The sequence below is a fragment of the Telmatherina bonti genome, assembly GCF_933228915.1.
Source record: "Telmatherina bonti genome assembly, chromosome: 4".
Classification (NCBI taxonomy): Eukaryota; Metazoa; Chordata; class Actinopteri; order Atheriniformes; family Telmatherinidae; genus Telmatherina; species Telmatherina bonti.
In genome coordinates, this window is record NC_136622.1 from 3,082,098 (window position 1) to 3,101,390 (window position 19,293).

Below are 19,293 nucleotides of genomic sequence, written 5' to 3' on the forward strand. Positions count from 1 at the left end.
ACACCCGCGAGGAGGTGGAGGAGTCGTTTACACCGGCGAGGAGGTGGAGGAGCGTTTACACCCGCGAGGAGGTGGAGGAGTCGTTTACACTCCCGAGGAGGTGGAGGAGTCGTTTACACCCGCGAGGAGGTGGAGGAGTCGTTTACACCCCCGAGGAGGTGGAGGAGTTGTTTACACGCCCGAGGAGGTGGAGGAGTCGTTTACACCCGGAGGAGGTGGTGGAGTCGTTTACACCCAGTGGAGGTGGAGGAGTCGTTTACACCCGCGAGGAGGTGGAGGAGTCGTTTACACCGGCGAGGAGGTGGAGGAGCGTTTACACCCGCGAGGAGGTGGAGGAGTCGTTTACACCGGCGAGGAGGTGGAGGAGCGTTTACACCCGCGAGGAGGTGGAGGAGTCGTTTACACTCCCGAGGAGGTGGAGGAGTCGTTTACACCCGCGAGGAGGTGGAGGAGTCGTTTACACCCCCGAGGAGGTGGAGGAGTTGTTTATACCCCCGAGGAGGTGGAGGAGTCGTTTAACCCAGCGAGGAGGTGGTGGAGTCGTTTACACTCCCGAGGAGGTGGAGGAGTCGTTTACACCCGCGAGTAGGTGGAGGAGCGTTTACACCCGCGAGGAGGTGGAGGAGTCGTTTACACCCCCGAGGAGGTGGAGGAGTTGTTTACACGCCCGAGGAGGTGGAGGAGTCGTTTACACCCGGAGGAGGTGGTGGAGTCGTTTACACCCGGTGGAGGTGGAGGAGTCGTTTACACCCGCGAGGAGGTGGAGGAGTCGTTTACACCGGCGAGGAGGTGGTGGAGCGTTTACACCCGCGAGGAGGTGGAGGAGTCCTTTATACCGGCGAGGAGGTGGAGGAGCGTTTACACCCGCGAGGAGGTGGAGGAGTCGTTTACACTCCCGAGGAGGTGGAGGAGTCGTTTACACCCGCGAGGAGGTGGAGGAGTCGTTTACACCCCCGAGGAGGTGGAGGAGTTGTTTATACCCCCGAGGAGGTGGAGGAGTCGTTTAACCCAGCGAGGAGGTGGTGGAGTCGTTTACACTCCCGAGGAGGTGGAGGAGTCGTTTACACCCGCGAGTAGGTGGTGGAGTCGTTTACATCCGGAGGAGGTGGAGGAGTCGTTTACACCCGGAGGAGGTGGTGGAGTCGTTTACACTCCCGAGGAGGTGGAGGAGTCGTTTACACCCGCGAGGAGGTGGTGGAGTCGTTTACACCGGCGAGGAGGTGGTGGAGTCGTTTACACTCCCGAGGAGATGGAGGAGTCGTTTACACCCCCGAGGAGGTGGAGGAGTCGTTTACCCCGGCGAGGAGGTGGAGGAGTCGTTTACAGCGGCGAGGAGGTGGAGGAGTTGTTTACACCCCCGAGGAGGTGGAGGAGTCGTTTAAACCCGCGAGGAGGTGGTGCAGTCGTTTACACCCGGAGGAGGTGGTGGAGTCGTTTACACGCCCGAGGAGGTGGAGGAGTCGTTTACACCCGGAGGAGGTGGTGGAGTCGTTTACACCCGGAGGAGGTGGTGGAGTCGTTTACACCCGGAGGAGGTGGAGGAGCGTTTACACCCGCGAGGAGGTGGAGGAGTCGTTTACACCCCCGAGGAGGTGGAGGAGTTGTTTACACGCCCGAGGAGGTGGAGGAGTCGTTTACACCCGGAGGAGGTGGTGGAGTCGTTTACACCCGGTGGAGGTGGAGGAGTCGTTTACACCCGCGAGGAGGTGGAGGAGTCGTTTACACCGGCGAGGAGGTGGAGGAGCGTTTACACCCGCGAGGAGGTGGAGGAGTCCTTTACACCGGCGAGGAGGTGGAGGAGCGTTTACACCCGCGAGGAGGTGGAGGAGTCGTTTACACTCCCGAGGAGGTGGAGGAGTCGTTTACACCCGCGAGGAGGTGGAGGAGTCGTTTACACCCCCGAGGAGGTGGAGGAGTTGTTTATACCCCCGAGGAGGTGGAGGAGTCGTTTAACCCAGCGAGGAGGTGGTGGAGTCGTTTACACTCCCAAGGAGGTGGAGGAGTCGTTTACACCCGCGAGTAGGTGGTGGAGTCGTTTACACCCGCGAGGAGGTGGAGGAGTCGTTTACACCCGGAGGAGGTGGTGGAGTCGTTTACATCCGGAGGAGGTGGAGGAGTCGTTTACACCCGGAGGAGGTGGTGGAGTCGTTTACACTCCCGAGGAGGTGGAGGAGTCGTTTACACCCGCGAGGAGGTGGTGGAGTCGTTTACACCGGCGAGGAGGTGGTGGAGTCGTTTACACTCCCGAGGAGATGGAGGAGTCGTTTACACCCCCGAGGAGGTGGAGGAGTCGTTTACCCCGGCGAGGAGGTGGAGGAGTCGTTTACACCGGCGAGGAGGTGGAGGAGTTGTTTACACCCCCGAGGAGGTGGAGGAGTCGTTTAAACCCGCGAGGAGGTGGTGCAGTCGTTTACACCCGGAGGAGGTGGTGGAGTCGTTTACACCCGGAGGAGGTGGAGGAGTCGTTTACACCCGCGAGGAGGTGGAGGAGTCGTTTACACCGGCGAGGAGGTGGAGGAGCGTTTACACCCGCGAGGAGGTGGAGGAGTCGTTTACACCGGCGAGGAGGTGGAGGAGCGTTTACACCCGCGAGGAGGTGGAGGAGTCGTTTACACCCCCGAGGAGGTGGAGGAGTTGTTTACACGCCCGAGGAGGTGGAGGAGTCGTTTACACCCGGAGGAGGTGGTGGAGTCGTTTACACCCGGTGGAGGTGGAGGAGTCGTTTACACCCGCGAGGAGGTGGAGGAGTTGTTTACACGCCCGAGGAGGTGGAGGAGTCGTTTACACCCGGAGGAGGTGGTGGAGTCGTTTACACCCGGTGGAGGTGGAGGAGTCGTTTACACCTGCGAGGAGGTGGAGGAGTCGTTTACACCGGCGAGGAGGTGGAGGAGCGTTTACACCCGCGAGGAGGTGGAGGAGTCGTTTACACCGGCGAGGAGGTGGAGGAGCGTTTACACCCGCGAGGAGGTGGAGGAGTCGTTTACACTCCCGAGGAGGTGGAGGAGTCGTTTACACCCGCGAGGAGGTGGAGGAGTCGTTTACACCCCCGAGGAGGTGGAGGAGTTGTTTATACCCCCGAGGAGGTGGAGGAGTCGTTTAACCCAGCGAGGAGGTGGTGGAGTCGATTACACTCCCGAGGAGGTGGAGGAGTCGTTTACACCCGCGAGTAGGTGGTGGAGTCGTTTACACCCGCGAGGAGGTGGAGGAGTCGTTTACACCCGGAGGAGGTGGTGGAGTCGTTTACATCCGGAGGAGGTGGAGGAGTCGTTTACACCCGGAGGAGGTGGTGGAGTCGTTTACACTCCCGAGGAGGTGGAGGAGTCGTTTACACCCGCAAGGAGGTGGTGGAGTCGTTTACACCGGCGAGGAGGTGGTGGAGTCGTTTACACTCCCGAGGAGATGGAGGAGTCGTTTACACCCCCGAGGAGGTGGAGGAGTCGTTTACCCCGGCGAGGAGGTGGAGGAGTCGTTTACACCGGCGAGGAGGTGGAGGAGTTGTTTACACCCCCGAGGAGGTGGAGGAGTCGTTTAAACCCGCGAGGAGGTGGTGCAGTCGTTTACACCCGGAGGAGGTGGTGGAGTCGTTTACACGCCCGAGGAGGTGGAGGAGTCGTTTACACCCGGAGGAGGTGGTGGAGTCGTTTACACCCGGAGGAGGTGGTGGAGTCGTTTACACCCGGAGGAGGTGGAGGAGTCGTTTACACCCGCGAGGAGGTGGAGGAGTCGTTTACACCGGCGAGGAGGTGGAGGAGCGTTTACACCCGCGAGGAGGTGGAGGAGTCGTTTACACCGGCGAGGAGGTGGAGGAGCGTTTACACCCGCGAGGAGGTGGAGGAGTCGTTTACACCCCCGAGGAGGTGGAGGAGTTGTTTACACGCCCGAGGAGGTGGAGGAGTCGTTTACACCCGGAGGAGGTGGTGGAGTCGTTTACACCCGGTGGAGGTGGAGGAGTCGTTTACACCCGCGAGGAGGTGGAGGAGTCGTTTACACCGGCGAGGAGGTGGAGGAGCGTTTACACCCGCGAGGAGGTGGAGGAGTCGTTTACACCGGCGAGGAGGTGGAGGAGCGTTTACACCCGCGAGGAGGTGGAGGAGTCGTTTACACTCCCGAGGAGGTGGAGGAGTCGTTTACACCCGCGAGGAGGTGGAGGAGTCGTTTACACCCCCGAGGAGGTGGAGGAGTTGTTTATACCCCCGAGGAGGTGGAGGAGTCGTTTAACCCAGCGAGGAGGTGGTGGAGTCGTTTACACTCCCGAGGAGGTGGAGGAGTCGTTTACACCCGCGAGTAGGTGGAGGAGCGTTTACACCCGCGAGGAGGTGGAGGAGTCGTTTACACCCCCGAGGAGGTGGAGGAGTTGTTTATACCCCCGAGGAGGTGGAGGAGTCGTTTAACCCAGCGAGGAGGTGGTGGAGTCGTTTACACTCCCGAGGAGGTGGAGGAGTCGTTTACACCCGCGAGTAGGTGGTGGAGTCGTTTACACCCGCGAGGAGGTGGAGGAGTCGTTTACACCCGGAGGAGGTGGTGGAGTCGTTTACATCCGGAGGAGGTGGAGGAGTCGTTTACACCCGGAGGAGGTGGTGGAGTCGTTTACACTCCCGAGGAGGTGGAGGAGTCGTTTACACCCGCGAGGAGGTGGTGGAGTCGTTTACACCGGCGAGGAGGTGGTGGAGTCGTTTACACTCCCGAGGAGATGGAGGAGTCGTTTACACCCCCGAGGAGGTGGAGGAGTCGTTTACCCCGGCGAGGAGGTGGAGGAGTCGTTTACACCGGCGAGGAGGTGGAGGAGTTGTTTACACCCCCGAGGAGGTGGAGGAGTCGTTTAAACCCGCGAGGAGGTGGTGCAGTCGTTTACACCCGGAGGAGGTGGTGGAGTCGTTTACACGCCCGAGGAGGTGGAGGAGTCGTTTATACCCGGAGGAGGTGGTGGAGTCGTTTACACCCGGAGGAGGTGGTGGAGTCGTTTACACCCGGAGGAGGTGGAGGAGTCGTTTACACCCGCGAGGAGGTGGAGGAGTCGTTTACACCGGCGAGGAGGTGGAGGAGCGTTTACACCCGCGAGGAGGTGGAGGAGTCGTTTACACCGGCGAGGAGGTGGAGGAGCGTTTACACCCGCGAGGAGGTGGAGGAGTCGTTTACACTCCCGAGGAGGTGGAGGTGTCGTTTACACCCGCGAGGAGGTGGAGGAGTCGTTTACACCCCCGAGGAGGTGGAGGAGTTGTTTACACCCCCGAGGAGGTGGAGGAGTCGTTTACACCGGCGAGGAGGTGGTGGAGTCGTTTACACTCCCGAGGAGGTGGAGGAGTCGTTTACACCGGCGAGGAGGTGGAGGAGCGTTTACACCCGCGAGGAGGTGGAGGAGTCGTTTACACCGGCGAGGAGGTGGTGGAGTCGTTTACACTCCCGAGGAGATGGAGGAGTCGTTTACACCCCCGAGGAGGTGGAGGAGTCGTTTACCCCGGCGAGGAGGTGGAGGAGTAGTTTACACCGGCGAGGAGGTGGAGGAGTTGTTTACACCCCCGAGGAGGTGGAGGAGTCGTTTAAACCCGCAAGGAGGTGGTGCAGTCGTTTACACCCGGAGGAGGTGGTGGAGTCGTTTACACGCCCGAGGAGGTGGAGGAGTCGTTTACACCCGGAGGAGGTGGTGGATTCGTTTACACCCGGAGGAGGTGGTGGAGTCGTTTACACCCGGAGGAGGTGGAGGAGTCGTTTACACCCGCGAGGAGGTGGAGGAGTCGTTTACACCGGCGAGGAGGTGGAGGAGCGTTTACACCCGCGAGGAGGTGGAGGAGTCGTTTACACCGGCGAGGAGGTGGAGGAGCGTTTACACCCGCGAGGAGGTGGAGGAGTCGTTTACACTCCCGAGGAGGTGGAGGAGTCGTTTACACCCGCGAGGAGGTGGAGGAGTCGTTTACACCCCCGAGGAGGTGGAGGAGTCGTTTACACCCCCGAGGAGGTGGAGGAGTCGTTTACACCGGCGAGGAGGTGGTGGAGTCGTTTACACTCCCGAGGAGGTGGAGGAGTCGTTTACACCCGCGAGGAGGTGGTGGAGTCGTTTACACCCGCGAGGAGGTGGAGGAGTCGTTTACTCGCGGAGGAGGTGGTGGAGTCGCTTACATCCGGAGGAGGTGGAGGAGTCGTTTACACCCGTGAGGAGGTGGAGGAGTCGTTTACACCCGCGAGGAGGTGGAGGAGTCGTTTACACCCCCGAGGAGGTGGAGGAGTTGTTTACACCCCCGAGGAGGTGGAGGAGTCATTTAAACCGGCGAGGAGGTGGAGGAGTCGTTTACACCGGCGAGGAGGTGGAGGAGTCGTTTACACCGGCGAGGAGGTGGAGGAGTCGTTTACACCGGCGAGGAGGTGGAGGAGTCGTTTACACCGGCGAGGAGGTGGAGGAGTTGTTTACACCCGCGAGGAGGTGGTGCAGTCGTTTACACCCGGAGGAGGTGGTGGAGTCGTTTACACGCCCGAGGAGGTGGAGGAGTCGTTTACACCCGGAGGAGGTGGTGGAGTCGTTTACACCCGGAGGAGGTGGTGGAGTCGTTTACACCCGGAGGAGGTGGAGGAGTCGTTTACACCCGCGAGGAGGTGGAGGAGTCGTTTACACCCGCGAGGAGGTGGAGGAGTCGTTTACACCGGCGAGGAGGTGGAGGAGCGTTTACACCCGCGAGGAGGTGGAGGAGTCGTTTACACTCCCGAGGAGGTGGAGGTGTCGTTTACTCCCGCGAGGAGGTGGAGGAGTCGTTTACACCACCGAGGAGGTGGAGGAGTTGTTTACACCCCCGAGGAGGTGGAGGAGTCGTTTACACCGGCGAGGAGGTGGTGGAGTCGTTTACACTCCCGAGGAGGTGGAGGAGTCGTTTACACCGGCGAGGAGGTGGAGGAGTCGTTTACACCGGCGAGGAGGTGGTGGAGTCGTTTACACTCCCGAGGAGATGGAGGAGTCGTTTACACCCCTGAGGAGGTGGAGGAGTCGTTTACCCCGGCGAGGAGGTGGAGGAGTCGTTTACACCGGCGAGGAGGTGGAGGAGTTGTTTACACCCCCGAGGAGGTGGAGGAGTCGTTTACACCCCTGAGGAGGTGGAGGAGTCGTTTACCCCGGCGAGGAGGTGGAGGAGTCGTTTACACCGGCGAGGAGGTGGAGGAGTTGTTTACACCCCCGAGGAGGTGGAGGAGTCGTTTAAACCCGCGAGGAGGTGGTGCAGTCGTTTACACCCGGAGGAGGTGGTGGAGTCGTTTACACGCCCGAGGAGGTGGAGGAGTCGTTTACACCCGGAGGAGGTGGTGGAGTCGTTTACACCCGGAGGAGGTGGTGGAGTCGTTTACACCCGGAGGAGGTGGAGGAGTCGTTTACACCCGCGAGGAGGTGGAGGAGTCGTTTACACCGGCGAGGAGGTGGAGGAGCGTTTACACCCGCGAGGAGGTGGAGGAGTCGTTTACACCGGCGAGGTGGTGGAGGAGCGTTTACACCCGCGAGGAGGTGGAGGAGTCGTTTACACTCCCGAGGAGGTGGAGGAGTCGTTTACACCCGCAAGGAGGTGGAGGAGTCGTTTACACCCCCGAGGAGGTGGAGGAGTTGTTTACACCCCCGAGGAGGTGGAGGAGTCGTTTACACCGGCGAGGAGGTGGTGGAGTCGTTTACACTCCCGAGGAGGTGGAGGAGTCGTTTACACCCGCGAGGAGGTGGTGGAGTCGTTTACACCCGCGAGGAGGTGGAGGAGTCGTTTACTCGCGGAGGAGGTGGTGGAGTCGTTTACATCCGGAGGAGGTGGAGGAGTCGTTTACACCCGGAGGAGGTGGTGGAGTCGTTTACATCCGGAGGAGGTGGAGGAGTCGTTTACATCCGCGAGGAGGTGGAGGAGTCGTTTACACCCGGAGGAGGTGGTGGAGTCGTTTACATCCGGAGGAGGTGGAGGAGTCGTTTACATCCGGAGGAGGTGGTGGAGTCGTTTACACGCCCGAAGATGTGGAGGAGTCGTTTACACCCGGAGGAGGTGGTGGAGTCGTTTACACCCGCGAGGAGGTGGTGGAGTCGTTTCCACCCGCGAGGAGGTGGAGGAGTCATTTAAACCGGCGAGGAGGTGGAGGAGTCGTTTACACCGGCGAGGAGGTGGAGGAGTCGTTTAAACCGGCGAGGAGGTGGAGGAGTCGTTTACACCGGCGAGGAGGTGGAGGAGTCGTTTACACCGGCGGAGAGGTGGAGGAGTTGTTTACACCCCCGAGGAGGTGGAGGAGTCGTTTACACCCGCGAGGAGGTGGTGCAGTCGTTTACACCCGGAGGAGGTGGTGGAGTCGTTTACACGCCCGAGGAGGTGGAGGAGTCGTTTACACCCGGAGGAGGTGGAGGAGTCGTTTTCACCGGCGAGGAGGTGGTGGAGTCGTTTACATCCGGAGGAGGTGGAGGAGGCGTTTACACCCGGAGGAGGTGGTGAAGTCGTTTACATCCGGAGGAGGTGGAGGAGTCGTTTACACCCGCGAGGAGCTGGAGGAGTCGTTTACACCCGGAGGAGGTGGTGGAGTCGTTTACACCCGCGAGGAGGTGGAGGAGTCGTTTACACCCGGAGGAGGTGGAGGAGTCTTTTACACCCGGAGGAGGTGGAAGAGTCGTTTAAACCGGCGAGGAGGTGGAGGAGTCGTTTACACCCGCGAGGAGGTGGAGGAGTCGTTTACACCCGCGAGGAGGTGGAGGAGTCGTTTACACCCCCGAGGAGGTGGAGGAGTTGTTTACAACCCCGAGGAGGTGGAGGAGTCGTTTACACCCGCAAGGAGGTGGTGCAGTCGTTTACACCCGGAGGAGGTGGTGGAGTCGTTTACATGCCCGAAGAGGTGGAGGAGTCGTTTACACCCGGAGGATGTGGTGGAGTCGTTTACACCCGCGAGGAGGTGGTGGAGTCGTTTCCACCCGCGAGGAGGTGGAGGAGTCATTTAAACCGGCGAGGAGGTGGAGGAGTCGTTTATACCGGCGAGGAGGTGGTGGAGTCGTTTACACCGGCGAGGAGGAGGTGGAGTCGTTTACATCCGGAGGAGGTGGAGGAGGCGTTTACACCCGCGAGGAGCTGGGGGAGTCGTTTACACACGGAGGAGGTGGTGGAGTCGTTTACACCCGCGAGGAGGTGGAGGAGTCGTTTACACCCGGAGGAGGTGGAGGAGTCCTTTACACCCGGAGGAGGTGGAGGAGTCGTTTAAACCGGCGAGGAGGTGGAGGAGTCGTTTACACCCGCGAGGAGGTGGAGGAGTCGTTTACACCCGCGAGGAGGTGGAGGAGTCGTTTACACCCGCGAGGAGGTGGAGGAGTCGTTTACACCCCCGAGGAGGTGGAGGAGTTGTTTACACCCCCGAGGAGGTGGAGGAGTCGTTTACACCCGCAAGGAGGTGGTGCAGTCGTTTACACCCGGAGGAGGTGGTGGAGTCGTTTAAACGCCCGAGGAGGTGGAGGAGTCGTTTACACCCGGAGGAGGTGGAGGAGTCGTTTACACCGGTGAGGAGGTGGAGGAGCGTTTGCATCCGCGAGGAGGTGGAGGAGTCATTTACACCGGCGAGGAGGTGGTGGAGTCGTTTAAATTCCGGAGGAGGTGGAGGAGTCGTTTACACCCGGTGGAGGTGGTGGAGTCGTTTACATCCGGAGGAGGTGGAGGAGTCGTTTACACCCGCGAGGAGCTGGAGGAGTCGTTTACACCCGGAGGAGGTGGTGGAGTCGTTTACACCCGCGAGGAGGTGGTGGAGTCGTTTCCACCCGCGAGGAGGTGGAGGAGTTGTTTACACCCCCGAGGAGGTGGAGGAGTCGTTTACACCCGCTAGGAGGTGGAGGAGTCGTTTACACCCACGAGGAGGTGGAGGAGTCGTTTACACCCCCGAGGAGGTGGAGGAGTTGTTTACACCCCCGAGGAGGTGGAGGAGTCGTTTACACCGGCGAGGAGGTGGTGGAGTCTTTTACATCCGCGAGGAGGTGGAGGAGTCGTTTACACCCGGAGGAGGTGGTGGAGTCGTTTACATACGGAGGAGGTGGAGGAGTCGTTTACATCCGGAGGAGGTAGAGGAGTCGTTTACACCCGCGAGGAGGTGGAGGAGTCGTTTACACCCGCGAGGAGGTGGAGGAGTCGTTTACACCCCCGAGGAGGTGGAGGAGTTGTTTACACCCCCGAGGAGGTGGAGGAGTCGTTTACACCCGCTAGGAGGTGGTGGAGTCGTTTCCACCCGCGAGGAGGTGGAGGAGTCATTTAAACCGGCGAGGAGGTGGAGGAGTCGTTTATACCGGCGAGGAGGTGGTGGAGTCGTTTACACCGGCGAGGAGGTGGAGGAGTCGTTTACACCGGCGAGGAGGTGGAGGAGTCGTTTACACCGGCGAGGAGGTGGAGGAGTTGTTTACACCCCTGAGGAGGTGGAGGAGTCGTTTACACCCGCGAGGAGGTGGTGAAGTCGTTTACATCCGGAGGAGGTGGAGGAGTCGTTTACACCCGCGAGGAGCTGGAGGAGTCGTTTACACCCGGAGGAGGTGGTGGAGTCGTTTACACCCGCGAGGAGGTGGTGGAGTCGTTTCCACCCGCGAGGAGGTGGAGGAGTCATTTAAACCGGCGAGGAGGTGGAGGAGTCGTTTACACCGGCGAGGAGGTGGAGGAGTCGTTTACACCGGTGAGGAGGTGGTGGAGTCGTTTACACCGGCGAGGAGGTGGAGGAGTCGTTTACACCGGCGAGGAGGTGGAGGAGTCGTTTACACCCGCGAGGAGGTGGAGGAGTTGTTTACACCCCCGAGGAGGTGGAGGAGTCGTTTACACCGGCGAGGAGGTGGTGCTGTCGTTTACACCCGGAGGAGGTGGTGGAGTCGTTTAAACGCCCGAGGAGGTGGAGGAGTCGTTTACACCCGGAGGAGGTGGAGGAGTCGTTTACACCGGTGAGGAGGTGGAGGAGCGTTTGCATCCGCGAGGAGGTGGAGGAGTCATTTACACCGGCGAGGAGGTGGTGGAGTCGTTTAAATTCCGGAGGAGGTGGAGGAGTCGTTTACACCCGGAGGAGGTGGTGGAGTCGTTTACATCCGGAGGAGGTGGAGGAGTCGTTTACACCCGCGAGGAGCTGGAGGAGTCGTTTACACCCGGAGGAGGTGGTGGAGTCGTTTACACCCGGAGGAGGTGGTGGAGTCGTTTACACCCGCGAGGAGGTGGTGGAGTCGTTTCCACCCGCGAGGAGGTGGATGAGTCATTTAAACCGGCGAGGAGGTGGAGGAGTCGTTTACACCGGCGAGGAGGTGGAGGAGTCGTTTACATCCGGAGGAGGTGGAGGAGTCGTTTACACCCGCGAGGAGCTGGAGGAGTCGTTTACACCCGGAGGAGGTGGTGGAGTCGTTTACACCCGGAGGAGGTGGAGGAGTCGTTTAAACCGGCGAGGAGGTGGAGGAGTCGTTTAGACCCGCGAGGAGGTGGAGGAGTTGTTTACACCCCCGAGGAGGTGGAGGAGTCGTTTACACCCGCGAGGAGGTGGTGCAGTCGTTTACACCCGGAGGAGGTGGTGGAGTCGTTTAAACGCCCGAGGAGGTGGAGGAGTCGTTTACACCCGGAGGAGGTGGAGGAGTCGTTTACACCGGTGAGGAGGTGGAGGAGCGTTTGCATCTGCGAGGAGGTGGAGGAGTCATTTACACCGGCGAGGAGGTGGTGGAGTCGTTTACACCCGGAGGAGGTGGTGGAGTCGTTTACATCCGGAGGAGGTGGAGGAGTCGTTTACACCCGCGAGGAGCTGGAGGAGTCGTTTACACCCGGAGGAGGTGGTGGAGTCGTTTACACCCGCGAGGAGGTGGAGGAGTCGTTTACACCCGCGAGGAGGTGGAGGAGCGTTTACACCCGCGAGGAGGTGGAGGAGTCGTTTACATTACCGAGGAGGAGGAGGAGTCGTTTACACCCGCGAGGAGGTGGAGGAGTCGTTTACACCCCCGAGGAGGTGGAGGAGTCGTTTACACCCACGAGGAGGTGGAGGAGTCGTTTACACCCCCGAGGAGGTGGAGGAGTTGTTTACACCCCCGAGGAGGTGGAGGAGTCGTTTACACCGGCGAGGAGGTGGTGGAGTCTTTTACATCCGCGAGGAGGTGGAGGAGTCGTTTACACCCGGAGGAGGTGGTGGAGTCGTTTACATACGGAGGAGGTGGAGGAGTCGTTTACATCCGGAGGAGGTAGAGGAGTCGTTTACACCCGCGAGGAGGTGGAGGAGTCGTTTACACCCGCGAGGAGGTGGAGGAGTCGTTTACACCCCCGAGGATTTGGAGGAGTTGTTTACACCCCCGAGGAGGTGGAGGAGTCGTTTACACCCGCTAGGAGGTGGTGGAGTCGTTTCCACCCGCGAGGAGGTGGAGGAGTCATTTAAACCGGCGAGGAGGTGGAGGAGTCGTTTATACCGGCGAGGAGGTGGTGGAGTCGTTTACACCGGCGAGGAGGTGGAGGAGTCGTTTACACCGGCGAGGAGGTGGAGGAGTCGTTTACACCGGCGAGGAGGTGGAGGAGTTGTTTACACCCCCGAGGAGGTGGAGGAGTCGTTTACACCCGCGAGGAGGTGGTGAAGTCGTTTACATCCGGAGGAGGTGGAGGAGTCGTTTACACCCGCGAGGAGCTGGAGGAGTCGTTTCCACCCGCGAGGAGGTGGAGGAGTCATTTAAACCGGCGAGGAGGTGGAGGAGTCGTTTACACCGGCGAGGAGGTGGAGGAGTCGTTTACACCGGCGAGGAGGTGGTGGAGTCGTTTACACCGGCGAGGAGGTGGAGGAGTCGTTTACACCCGCGAGGAGGTGGAGGAGTTGTTTACACCCCCGAGGAGGTGGAGGAGTCGTTTCCACCCGCGAGGAGGTGGTGCAGTCGTTTACACCCGGAGGAGGTGTTGGAGTCGTTTAAACGCCCGAGGAGGTGGAGGAGTCGTTTACACCCGGAGGAGGTGGAGGAGTCGTTTACACCGGTGAGGAGGTGGAGGAGCGTTTGCATCCGCGAGGAGGTGGAGGAGTCATTTACACCGGCGAGGAGGTGGTGGAGTCGTTTAAATTCCGGAGGAGGTGGAGGAGTCGTTTACACCCGGAGGAGGTGGTGGAGTCGTTTACATCCGGAGGAGGTGGAGGAGTCGTTTACACCCGCGAGGAGCTGGAGGAGTCGTTTACACCCGGAGGAGGTGGTGGAGTCGTTTACACCCGCGAGGAGGTGGTGGAGTCGTTTCCACCCGCGAGGAGGTGGGTGAGTCATTTAAACCGGCGAGGAGGTGGAGGAGTCGTTTACACCGGCGAGGAGGTGGAGGAGTCGTTAACACCGGCGAGGAGGTGGTGGAGTCGTTTACACCGGCGAGGAGGTGGAGGAGTCGTTTACACCGGCGAGGAGGTGGAGGAGTCGTTTACACCCGCGAGGAGGTGGAGGAGTTGTTTACACCCCCGAGGAGGTGGCGGAGTTGTTTACACCCGCGAGGAGGTGGTGCAGTCGTTTACACCCGGAGGAGGTGGTGGAGTCGTTTAAACGCCCGAGGAGGTGGAGGAGTCGTTTACACCCGGAGGAGGTGGAGGAGTCGTTTACATCCGGAGGAGGTGGAGGAGTCGTTTACACCCGCGAGGAGCTGGAGGAGTCGTTTCCACCCGCGAGGAGGTGGAGGAGTCATTTAAACCGGCGAGGAGGTGGAGGAGTCGTTTACACCGGCGAGGAGGTGGAGGAGTCGTTTACACCGGCGAGGAGGTGGTGGAGTCGTTTACACCGGCGAGGAGGTGGAGGAGTCGTTTACACCGGCGAGGAGGTGGAGGAGTCGTTTACACCCGCGAGGAGGTGGAGGAGTTGTTTACACCCCCGAGGAGGTGGAGGAGTCGTTTCCACCCGCGAGGAGGTGGTGCAGTCGTTTACACCCGGAGGAGGTGTTGGAGTCGTTTAAACGCCCGAGGAGGTGGAGGAGTCGTTTACACCCGGAGGAGGTGGAGGAGTCGTTTACACCGGTGAGGAGGTGGAGGAGCGTTTGCATCCGCGAGGAGGTGGAGGAGTCATTTACACCGGCGAGGAGGTGGTGGAGTCGTTTAAATTCCGGAGGAGGTGGAGGAGTCGTTTACACCCGGAGGAGGTGGTGGAGTCGTTTACATCCGGAGGAGGTGGAGGAGTCGTTTACACCCGCGAGGAGCTGGAGGAGTCGTTTACACCCGGAGGAGGTGGTGGAGTCGTTTACACCCGCGAGGAGGTGGTGGAGTCGTTTCCACCCGCGAGGAGGTGGATGAGTCATTTAAACCGGCGAGGAGGTGGAGGAGTCGTTTACACCGGCGAGGAGGTGGAGGAGTCGTTAACACCGGCGAGGAGGTGGTGGAGTCGTTTACACCGGCGAGGAGGTGGAGGAGTCGTTTACACCGGCGAGGAGGTGGAGGAGTCGTTTACACCCGCGAGGAGGTGGAGGAGTTGTTTACACCCCCGAGGAGGTGGCGGAGTTGTTTACACCCGCGAGGAGGTGGTGCAGTCGTTTACACCCGGAGGAGGTGGTGGAGTCGTTTAAACGCCCGAGGAGGTGGAGGAGTCGTTTACACCCGGAGGAGGTGGAGGAGTCGTTTACACCGGTGAGGAGGTGGAGGAGCGTTTGCATCCGCGAGGAGGTGGAGGAGTCATTTACACCGGCGAGGAGATGGTGGAGTCGTTTAAATTCCAGAGGAGGTGGAGGAGTCGTTTACACCCGGAGGAGGTGGTGGAGTCGTTTACATCCGGAGGAGGTGGAGGAGTCGTTTACACCCGCGAGGAGCTGGAGGAGTCGTTTACACCCGGAGGAGGTGGTGGAGTCGTTTACACCCGCGAGGAGGTGGAGGAGTCGTTTACACCCGGAGGAGGTGGTGGAGTCGTTTACACCCGGAGGAGGTGGAGGAGTCGTTTAAACCGGCGAGGAGGTGGAGGAGTCGTTTACACCGGCGAGGAGGTGGTGGAGTCGTTTACACCAGCGAGGAGGTGGAGGAGTCGTTTACACCCGCGAGGAGGTGGAGGAGTCGTTTACACCGGCGAGGAGGTGGAGGAGTCGTTTACACCTGCGAGGAGGTGGAGGAGTTGTTTACACCCCTGAGGAGGTGGAGGAGTCGTTTACACCCGCGAGGAGGTGGTGCAGTCGTTTACACCCGGAGGAGGTGGTGGAGTCGTTTACACGCCCGAGGAGGTGGAGGAGTCGTTTACACCCGGAGGAGGTGGAGGAGTCGTTTACACCGGTGAGGAGGTGGAGGAGCGTTTACATCCGCGAGGAGGTGGAGGAGTAATTTACACCCGGAGGAGGTGGTGGAATCGTTTACATCCGGAGGAGGTGGAGGAGTCGTTTACACCCGCGAGGAGCTGGAGGAGTCGTTTACACCGGCGAGGAGGTGGTGGAGTCGTTTACACCCGCAAGGAGGTGGAGGAGTCGTTTACACCCGGAGGAGGTGGTGGAGTCGTTTACACCCGGAGGAGGTGGAGGAGTCGTTTAAACCGGCGAGGAGGTGGAGTAGTCGTTTACACCGGCGAGGAGGTGGTGGAGTCGTTTACACCCGCGAGGAGGTGGAGGAGTCGTTTACACCCGCGAGGAGGTGGAGGAGTTGTTTACACCCCCGAGGAGGTGGAGGAGTCGTTTACACCCGCAAGGAGGTGGTGCAGTCGTTTACACGCCCGAGGAGTTGGAGGAGTCGTTTACACGCCCGAGGAGGTGGAGGAGTCGTTTAAACCCTGAGGAGGTGGAGGAGTCGTTTACACCGGCGAGGAGGTGGAGGGGTCGTTTACACCGGCGAGGAGGTGGAGGAGTTGTTTACACACCCGAGGAGGTGGAGGAGTCGTTTAAACCCGCGAGGAGGTGGTGCAGTCGTTTACACCCGGAGGAGGTGGTGGAGTCGTTTACACGCCCGAGGAGGTGGAGGAGTCGTTTACACCCGGAGGAGGTGGTGGGGTCGTTTACACCGGCGAGGAGGTGGAGGAGTCGTTTACACCCGCGAGGAAGTGGAGGAGTCGTTTACACCCGGAAGAGGTGGAGGAGTCGTTTATACCGGCGAGGAGGTGGAGGAGTTGTTTACACCCCCGAGGAGGTGGAGGAGTCGTTTAAACCCGCGAGGAGGTGGTGGAGTCGTTTACACCCGGAGGAGGTGGTGGAGTCGTTTACACGCCCGAGGAGGTGGAGGAGTCGTTTACACTCGGAGGAGGTGGTGGAGTCGTTTACACCCGGTGGAGGTGGAGGAGTCGTTTACACCCGCGAGGAGGTGGAGGAATCGTTTACACCGGCGAGGAGGTGGAGGAGCGTTTACACCCGCGAGGAGGTGGAGGAGTCGTTTACACCGGCGAGGAGGTGGAGGAGCGTTTACACCCGCGAGGAGGTGGAGGAGTCGTTTACACTCCTGAGGAGGTGGAGGAGTCGTTTACACCCGCGAGTAGGTGGTGGAGTCGTTTACACCCGCGAGGAGGTGGAGGAGTCGTTTACACCCGGAGGAGGTGGTGGAGTCGTTTACATCCGGAGGAGGTGGAGGAGTCGTTTACACCCGGAGGAGGTGGTGGAGTCGTTTACACTCCCGAGGAGGTGGAGGAGTCGTTTACACCCGCGAGGAAGTGGTGGGGTCGTTTACACCGGCGAGGAGGTGGAGGAGTCGTTTACACCCGGAGGAGGTGGTGGAGTCGTTTACACGCCCGAGGAGGTGGAGGAGTCGTTTACACTCGGAGGAGGTGGTGGAGTCGTTTACACCCGGTGGAGGTGGAGGAGTCGTTTACACCCGCGAGGAGGTGGAGGAATCGTTTACACCGGCGAGGAGGTGGAGGAGCGTTTACACCCGCGAGGAGGTGGAGGAGTCGTTTACACCGGCGAGGAGGTGGAGGAGCGTTTACACCCGCGAGGAGGTGGAGGAGTCGTTTACACTCCTGAGGAGGTGGAGGAGTCGTTTACACCCGCGAGTAGGTGGTGGAGTCGTTTACACCCGCGAGGAGGTGGAGGAGTCGTTTACACCCGGAGGAGGTGGTGGAGTCGTTTACATCCGGAGGAGGTGGAGGAGTCGTTTACACCCGGAGGAGGTGGTGGAGTCGTTTACACTCCCGAGGAGGTGGAGGAGTCGTTTACACCCGCGAGGAAGTGGTGGGGTCGTTTACACCGGCGAGGAGGTGGTGGAGTCGTTTACACTCCCGAGGAGATGGAGGAGTCGTTTACACCCCCGAGGAGGTGGAGGAGTCGTTTACCCCGGCGAGGAGGTGGAGGAGTCGTTTACACCGGCGAGGAGGTGGAGGAGTTGTTTACACCCCCGAGGAGGTGGAGGAGTCGTTTAAACCCGCGAGGAGGTGGTGCAGTCGTTTACACCCGGAGGAGGTGGTGGAGTCGTTTACACCCGGAGGAGGTGGAGGAGTCGTTTACACCCGCGAGGAGGTGGAGGAGTCGTTTACACTGGCGAGGAGGTGGAGGAGCGTTTACACCCGCGAGGAGGTGGAGGAGTCGTTTACACCGGCGAGGAGGTGGAGGAGCGTTTACACCCGCGAGGAGGTGGAGGAGTCGTTTACACTCCTGAGGAGGTGGAGGAGTCGTTTACACCCGCAAAGGAGGTGGAGGAGTGGTTTACACCCCCGAGGAGGTGGAGGAGTCGTTTACACCCCCGAGGAGGTGGAGGAGTTTTTTACACCCCCGAGGAGGTGGAGGAGTCGTTTACACCGGCGAGGAGGTGGTGGAGTCGTTTACACTCCCGAGGAGGTGGAGGAGTCGTTTACACCCGCGAGGAGGTGTAGGAGTCGTTTACACCCGCGAGGAGGTGGAGGAGTCGTTTACTCGCGGAGGAGGTGGTGGAGTCGTTTACATCCGGAGGAGGTGGAGGAGTCGTTTACACCCGGAGGAGGTGGTGGAGTCGTTTACATCCGGAGGAGGTGGAGGAGTCGTTTACATCCGCGAGGAGGTGGAGGAGTCGTTTACACCCGGAGGAGGTGGTGGAGTCGTTTACATCCGGAGGAGGTGGAGGAGTCGTTTACACCCGGAGGAGGTGGAGGAGTCGTTTACACCCGCGAGGAGGTGGAGGAGTCGTTTACACCGGCGAGGAGGTGGAGGAGCGTTTACACCCGCGAGGAGGTGGAGGAGTCGTTTACACCGGCGAGGAGGTGGAGGAGCGTTTACACCCGCGAGGAGGTGGAGGAGTCGTTTACACTCCCGAGGAGGTGGAGGAGTCGTTTACACCCGCAAAGGAGGTGGAGGAGTCGTTTACACCCCCGAGGAGGTGGAGGAGTTGTTTACACGCCCGAGGAGGTGGAGGAGTCGTTTACACCCGGAGGAGGTGGTGGAGTCGTTTACACCCGGTGGAGGTGGAGGAGTCGTTTACACCGGCGAGGAGGTGGAGGAGCGTTTACACCCGCGAGGAGGTGGAGGAGTCGTTTACACCGGCGAGGAGGTGGAGGAGCGTTTACACCCGCGAGGAGGTGGAGGAGTCATTTACACTCCCGAGGAGGTGGAGGAGTCGTTTACACCCGCGAGGAGGTGGAGGAGTCGTTTACACCCCCGAGGAGGTGGAGGAGTTGTTTACACCCCCGAGGAGGTGGAGGAGTCGTTTACACCGGCGAGGAGGTGGTGGAGTCGTTTACACTCCCGAGGAGGTGGAGGAGTCGTTTACACCCGCGAGTAGGTGGTGGAGTCGTTTACACCCGCGAGGAGGTGGAGGAGTCGTTTACACCCGGAGGAGGTGGTGGAGTCGTTTACATCCGGAGGAGGTGGAGGAGTCGTTTACACCCGGAGGAGGTGGTGGAGTCGTTTACACTCCCGAGGAGGTGGAGGAGTCGTTTACACCCGCGAGGAGGTGGTGGAGTCGTTTACACCGGCGAGGAGGTGGAGGAGTTGTTTACACCCCCGAGGAGGTGGAGGAGTCGTTTACACCCGCGAGGAGGTGGTGCAGTCGTTTACACCCGGAGGAGGTGGTGGAGTCGTTTACACGCCCGAGGAGGTGGAGGAGTCGTTTACACCCGGAGGAGGTGGAGGAGTCGTTTACACCGGTGAGGAGGTGGAGGAGCGTTTACATCCGCGAGGAGGTGGAGGAGTCGTTTACACCGGCGAGGAGGTGGTGGAGTCGTTTACATCCGGAGGAGGTGGAGGAGTCGTTTACACCCGGAGGAGGTGGTGAAGTCGTTTACATCCGGAGGAGGTGGAGGAGTCGTTTACACCCGCGAGGAGCTGGAGGAGTCGTTTACACCCGGAGGAGGTGGTGGAGTCGTTTACACCCGCGAGGAGGTGGAGGAGTCGTTTACACCCGGAGGAGGTGGAGGAGTCGTTTACACCCGGAGGAGGTGGAGGAGTCGTTTACACCCCCGAGGAGGTGGAGGAGTTGTTTACACCCCCGAGGAGGTGGAGGAGTCGTTTACACCCGCAAGGA